Raw genomic sequence first — 7718 nt, 5'->3', positions numbered from 1 at the left:
ATTCTTGACGCGGTTGCACATGCGGTGCTGCAGAAAGAGAGCCTGCATTTCCTACTGCTCTGTCACGCTCTCAGAAAATAAACTATGGGCTTCCCTAGCACTAAACACATTTTAAATCTTGGTAATAAAAATAAGTTGCATAGCCTCACTAACCAGTAAAATTCATCGATATAAATGTAGCTGTTTAAAGCCTGCTGACACTGCTCAGAGGCCATCTCCGGGGTCTTGAAGCAGATGGTAAGGCGAGACCCACGGGCTGGGAAACTGTGTTAATGTTTAGGCCCGGCCTAACCAGTGCCTTGCTTTACCCAGGCCCCAGCTGATTTCCTGACAAAGATCATTACCAAAAAGTGAACTTTTAAGCAAAACAAAAGTGAAGCCCTAATGACCCAAAAAGTGAACTTCTAAGGGAAACAAAAGCGAGGCCTTAATGAACCATTTTGCAGTTGTAAGCCTGATGCAATCCTTACAACGCTCAATACACAGTCGCTCAACACAGTCGTTTTCAGTGGAAGTTGGATCGTGCCCCTTTTTGCAAAACCAAACACAATATAATATAACTTTTTGCAGTGCACCTTTTCACAATTTACTTTCCTTGAGGAGAACCTCTTGTCTTTATCAGAAGAATGGTCTGGTCATAAGCAAATAAAAGCAGAAAAGTCAAACCCTGATCTCCTCATCCAATTCCCTATTGCAGATATCCCCCAGACTTCACCGAGAACAACACCTCAGTAAAAGCTTACGACTGTTACTGTACTACATGTTTGTTTGATGAAACCTGCCGTGGTCCAAATAATTTCCACATCATAAATATTTTCAGCACTACTTGCTTCTCTGCTGAGCCGTGTAGAGGAAAACAATCCTCACCGGCAGGGAATGGGAAAGAAGCAGCATTAACAACGCCTGAAGAGAAGGTTGAAAGGACAAAAAAGATGAAAAAAACCTCAGCAAAAGGAGTAGATCAATACAGCTGGACCGGTCTTCTGGCAGAAATGCACTAAGAGCTTCTTCCACATTTCACAAAAGGGGCATAAATAATTCCTCTATTTTCAGCACCTTTTCCCCACGTATCTAAAGACCATGCTTCAAATCACTTTGTTCCAAGTTATTTCCATAGGAGATATAAGAGAATACTATCCACATATAAGACAGGCAGCAACTGAGCTCCTACAAAAGAAACAGCTCTGTGGTATGGTTCATGTTCTGTGTTATTAGCAGTAACTAAATTAATTGCTGTATCTGTAAGCACCAGAGCAAACATAAACTGATAGGTACGGTCTATGTGGCTGGCAGAGCTGTGAACACGCCAGGCCGTTCCCCTGGCATGGCAACATCCAGCTGAGAGAAGCGTGACTAATTTTAAACTCTCAAAGCAGTGATTACTTATGAGATTAATACACCTAGAGGCCTTTCCAACTGCCACTTCATGTCAAAAGTGACATGAGATGGCACTGGGAAGTCCACTGCCCAGCATAAGGCACTGGAAGTCACCTGTGCAGAGGGGAGTGTTGTATGGAAAGACCTGCAAAGGGGTAAATCTCCATTCCCGATTTTAGTGCTCCGTCACAGAAAGACTTTGGTCAGGCTACATTCTGTTCTAACTTTTTCTTTCACTGTCTCCCCACCCAACTTCATACAAATTCTTATAAAGGTTATGTACAGACTTGTACAAAATTGACACTGACACTAGCTCTTGGAGGATTTCCCAGAGCAAGTTTAACAGAGATTATATAACATGTTAAATCTGTGTGTTGGTTTTCAGTTGTTGGGGTTTTTTTTGTTTGTTTTTTATTTAATATAATATAGATGTTATTATACGAGTAGTTTATTCTCCTTAGCTTAACTCTCCAACCGCTCTTTTAAAATAGTTAATTATGTTTTGCAAAGATTAAAAACCCAAGGTTATTATGCACATTTTGTTTCCAGCCCTTACATAAAACAGGACAAATGTGTTAAAACTGGAGGGTCTCAGGAGATGGCCAAGCAGACCTGCACGAAAAACAGTAGTGAGAAACAAAATGGTTTGCTGACAGTACAAGGTCCTTTTGATGCCTACAAATACTTGTAGAAAAATAGAATCTATTTGAGCTTGTTAATATTGCAGTGGGTTTTCCTCCTTCTTCATCTCATTGTTTTTATTGTAGAGGAAATAAACAATGAAGCAGACTCAGAAGAAAGAAGGAAACTTTCCACATATGCTTTCAAATTTCTCTTCCACCCTACTTTTTCTTAGACTTCCACTCCTTAACCTTTTCCTTCTCTTCTCATTGAGAAAAAAGGCAAAATTCCACTCCTCTCTCCACTGCTTGATACTCAATTTCTGGAAAATTCGGAAGATAATAGTTTTAACTTTTTCTTTTAAAGTTTTTGCAGCTGCACTGACTCCTGCCAATGTTGTGATAATGAAATCAGAAAAATCTGTTAAAAAAACATTATTTCATTCCATTCCAGCCATAACAGATACAAACAAGTAAAGCATAGTGATGTGCAGCTTGGCTGAGAAAGCCTTTCATTATATTCTTTAATTACTCCAAGTTGAGGATGACATCAGGTGTCTGGGGACTAGCCTTGGCCGCAGTAGGACAGGGACATGAATAGACCCACAGGCCATCTCCACCCATGGGGCTTGCTGCACTTCAACAGGGGTTGCTCCAAAGGCTTCAGAGAGATGTCCCTTCCATATTTGTGCTGCAATCATTGTCCTTCCCAGACAACAAAGCCCATTTTGGAGGAGAGGTGGGAAAGAGGATAATTTCTTTTTCCTGGAAGACAGCAGCTGCAAGGTTGTTCTTCCTGCTGCAGGGGAAACCCTTGGCAAGACCAATGCAGAAGCAGGGCTGGCATAGGAATATTTAGTCTTTGATGTTAAAAAAAGCCCAAAGAAAGTATGAATTGTGATTGACACCTTATATACACCTTAAGTATCTGACAGAGTCAAACTCCAGAAACACCTCTGCTAATCCAGCGCTGATGGGGTTAACGAGATCAAAGCCAGATTCCTCTTTGTGTTTAGTTATGAGACACTTCCTAACATAGGGCCAAGATGGCTGTAGCCCTCCTTCAGCTCAACAGCACAGAAATCAGCATCAAAATAGCACAAATCAGCCTGATGACAATCAGTATCCCTACTTTCTACCCCCTTCCAACTCCATCAAGCCTTTCCACATTAAAATCAGTCAGTGTTTAATTTCAGGATCATCTTCCTAATTCACACGTTTATTTTCAAACATTTTTTCTGTCTCCTCTCCCGCCCCCCCAGTTACTCAGGAATGGCTTCACATGCTCTGCTGCAGGGGCTTACCTTCTCACCCAGCAGACTAAATGATCCCAAAATTCAGGTTCCCAACAGCCATATACATAAATAACATATCTCCTACCATCTTCTTTTAAGGCAAGAACAGCTCTCCTACCATCCTCTTTTAAATTGCTCTGGCAAGTGCAGGAAGGGGCCTAACAAAGCTGTATGCAGCCAATTGTGTTATCAAGGCACTTGGCACTACCAGCTGATCCTTGATTACTATTCATCCCTCAGGAAAATAAAACACCCTTTTGTAGTAAAAGTGTAATTGGTTACTATGATGCATTACATATTAACAAAAGCAGCTTTTAACCAAAATTACAGATGATGAAAGCCTAGAAGTGGAATCAGACCAAGGTAACCAGTAGTTTCTACACATTTCAGAGAGAAAGCAGACAGTTTAACCAAGATTTTCACTGCTAAGAAGAAATGAGTTATGAGAATGAGTTATGTTATGCTTGTACATAAGATAGTCATGAGTTCTGTAAAACAAATATCAAGGATAACGTTTTTCTGTTGTAGCATCCTATGTATGCAGCTGCTAGCACTGTAGTAACCTCAGTTTTCACATGGTCTCTCAGAAGTTTTCAATATGCTTTCATATTTTTCTTTTTTTTTTTCTTTTCCTAAAAGAGTATAGTTCTTCTTTTCCTATTAAAGAGTATAGTTATCTGAAAGGCAGACTTTACAAGGCAGAAGGGTAGAATTTGCTGGTTTGGTGGAATAATCCCTACTTAAGTGGTAAGGAAGCATTCCAGAATATTAAAGGATTTGTTTGTTTGCTAATCTACTTAAGCACCTGTAGGCCTTCACACCCACACCTTGTGTGCTTTAGGGATCTTTCACGTCCACGGCCACTCTCAATGCAATAGCTCCGCGTTACAACTGCAGATTGAGATTCCTGGCACTGCAGCAAGCCGCCTATCGGGACGCTTACCTGAAAATAGCCTCATGGCTTTGGGTCACTGACCCACCAAACCCTGTGTTACGTTCCTCAGAACCGGTCCTGGCCCATGGGCAGGTGCAGCAGCGCACACACACGTGCTGTGCACACTCGCTCTGCTACTCGCATCTGGCACTTCTGCATCTCACACAAGCAACTCCCCGTGAACACAGCGATCCGGGCACCATGGAAACGTCTCATACGTGAAGCAGATGAGGCTAGAAGGGCACGTTTCACATCCTCGGTTTGGGGAAAGCTCGCTGACAGAGGAGGGCAGCTTTAAACGGCATTAAGCAGAACAGGCTTGCTGTAAGCAGCTACCCCTGTGTGAAACTTGAAGCTCTTGCCAGCGGTGTGGAGGAAAGACATGACCTCATTATTCCACAGCCCAGATAATCCATTCCTGGATAAAGTGAGAGCTGACAAGTGTTTCACCTTGAAGGTTATCAAAGCCCTTTCCACACTCTGCTGATGCGGAGGCATTTACCAAACAGGGATGTGAGAACTCTGTGTTTGTAAAAGAGATTTAAAAAGTCGGGGCCGGGGGTTGGCGGGGGGGTGTTACGAGCACACTGCCATACCACACAGACACAGGAATGGAGAGGAAGAGACCAACAGCATTTCCAGAACCATTTATGCAAATGGGATATATTTGCATAAGTTGGTGAAATATTTGTCTCAATATTTTGAGAGTTACTCTCTCACTTCCCCCCATCTGCCTCTAGGCACTTTCTCCAGATGAGAGCCTGAGGGGCCTCTCTTGACACCAGCTCTCCCGCTTAGCACCTCTAAGAAGGTAGTTCAGCTCTTAGCTGGGATAAATCTGTCTGGACCATCTTCTAGGGTCTCACCAATGAGTGCCAAGGGAACTGAGGGTGATTCCAGTCCCATAATCTTTCAGTTAGATGAATCCAAGCTTTATTGCCATGGGTTTTACACAGGCACATGCAGTCAACACGCTAGCCTCAAATTTCGTTGGAAGGACCCGTAATCTGTTTGAGCAATGGCTCCGTACTAGTTCAAGGGGAAAGAATGTCATCTGGTTGCCATTGCCTTCCCTTGCAACACCTGCATTCTTGCTGGAGGCCTGCCATGCAAACAGAGCGGGGCTCCTTCCCCCTCACCGCTCCGGTCCTTGGTGGACTAGTTAACAGAGAAAACACACATCTCCTTCTCCTATCAGGACTCTGGAGTCAGTGGATTTAAATCTGCAGGGAAGAATGACACCATTTAAAGTATTTAACACAGAACGTATAAAGCCCTGGAGGAAACGCAGGACTTCGTTTCCTACAGAAAAGATTAATAAATGAACAGGTAGCAGCTGCAGAAAGAGCAGACAAAAACCCCAAGATTAGGAGTAGGTTTCAGCTGAAATATTTGTCTTCCAGATGTTAACCTACCATTCAAAACATGCCCAATTCCAATTGCAATTCTGCTTGCCTCTTGCACCCACTACCTAGGAAAAGTTCTTAATTAAATCGCACACATTAGATCACCTACAGTATTTTCTTTCATGTCAGAGGAAAAAATGGCATCAGCAAAACCAAAATATTTTGATAAGAATTATTATAATTCACTACAACCGTAACAACAACATTAAATACAAATACAAAAGGGTCACAATGTATAACCAGATCTTCAAATGCAGCTCTGTCATGAGTTAGCTCCACATTGACCCGCAACTTGAGTTTGGAGCAGCTATAAAAAGCTTTGCGTAGGCCATCTGGCTACTGCATCCAGTGGCCAACAGGTCACTCTGGAGTAGCTGAAATGCACTGATTATCCACCCTCCTTCACGCTGCCTCTCCTTACGTGCCGGCTTGGCAATGGCGGCCAGGCAGTGGACCTCCCCATCACAGAATCACAGAATGTCAAGGATTGGAAGGGACCTCGAAAGCTCATCCAGTCCAATCCCCTCGCCAGAGCAGGAACACCCAGATGAGGTTGCACAGGAAGGTGTCCAGGTGGGTTTTGAATGTCTCCTGTGTCACAAGCAGGCTGAGGCACAGGTCAGTCTGTGCCCAGCTCCCTTGCAAGCTGCTTCCCATGGCCCCGACAGCATTAGCATGGGGGTGATGCCAAGGCATGGACACCAGAAGGAAGCACATTCAGTTTTGTCCCACCTTAACGATCAGAGGAAGCAAGGTAAGTTCTTTACACTTGCTTTATACTAATTATTTCAGGGGCTTTTGCCAAGGTTTTGGCAGCGGGTGCCTGACTTCCAGGCATGTGAGTGACTCTTTATCTTCCAAGTACAATTCCTTCCAAGTTCTTTCCTAGATATTGAGCTACCACAATGACTGGACACTTGCTTTTCTATTACTGGTAATCCTGTTTTACCCACCCAATCAATTCCTTTCTCTGGGAGAACCAGAAGCAACCAAAAGCTTTAAGGGTCACCTCCTTCATGGGCTTGATACTTGTGTGTTGCAATAAGGAGGGGTAGTCTTCCTGCCCACGAATTTGCCGATGTCCATCAATTAACTTGAGCTTACTGGGGAACACAGAGCAAACATTTCAAATGAGCAAAGAAACTAAAAGGCAAGAGCCAGAATACGCAAGCCAGAAAAATCAACTTCAAGGACACAAAATTCAGAAGGGGCGACAAGTCTAAGCTCAATGATTTTAAATAACCGTCTCTGAAAATGATCCTGTCCCTGATGTTTGCCGTCGCACCTGAACTCAGTAAACCTCGTGTTCTGTTCTCATTTAGAGACTGTAGGCAAGTTATCCACATTCTTTCTCCAGGATTAAGAATTATATATTGTACTTGCAGTGAAAATCTGTTTTATGCATTAGGGAAAATACAGGGCTCAATGTTTTTTCAAGTTAGGTGATGAGATTTTTGCATTTTGATCATAAATATTCTCCTGATCATTTCTGACAAACCTGTCAAAAGACATTTTATGCCATTTTGCAAGACACTGTTATTGGAGGGAAAAGTTAAATTTTGTATTTAAACAAAGTGTGCCTGAAACACTGAAAAGCTGATTTAATGTTAACAATTCTGCAACTCAAGCAATATTTGGGCCAAAAACTGGCTCCAAAAGATAATGGCAAGCAGGAAAGTGACTGTATTTCTAAAGAACATAACGAAATAAGTCTAGGAAGCACTTCAGCAGTTAAAGACATGACGGGAGAGAGATGTTCTTCTCACATATGTGCTTTTCTGTTCGCCCAGCCTCTACCATTGTATTAAAATCAAATCTCACAGAAACATCTAAATGACGACAAATGTGATGAACCCAGCAGAAGAAAGGATGCCTCTATCTTTGATTTACTCTGGTGTTCCAGCTTATATGGCCTCACGCTGCAAGCAATTTGATTTGGTGCCAAAGCACAATGTGTTCAGTAAAACACGCTGTGAAAAGTTCAGCTCTGCATTAAAATACACTCATTTCAATGACCGGCTCACAGAAGATACTTTTGAAGTGCTCTGTCCTATAGTGCCCTCATCAGTAAATTCCAATGAGAGGC

The sequence above is a fragment of the Nesoenas mayeri genome (genome assembly GCF_963082525.1).
Source record: "Nesoenas mayeri genome assembly, chromosome: 4".
NCBI classification, from domain to species: domain Eukaryota; kingdom Metazoa; phylum Chordata; class Aves; order Columbiformes; family Columbidae; genus Nesoenas; species Nesoenas mayeri.
Note: the sequence above shows the minus strand (reverse complement) of the source record.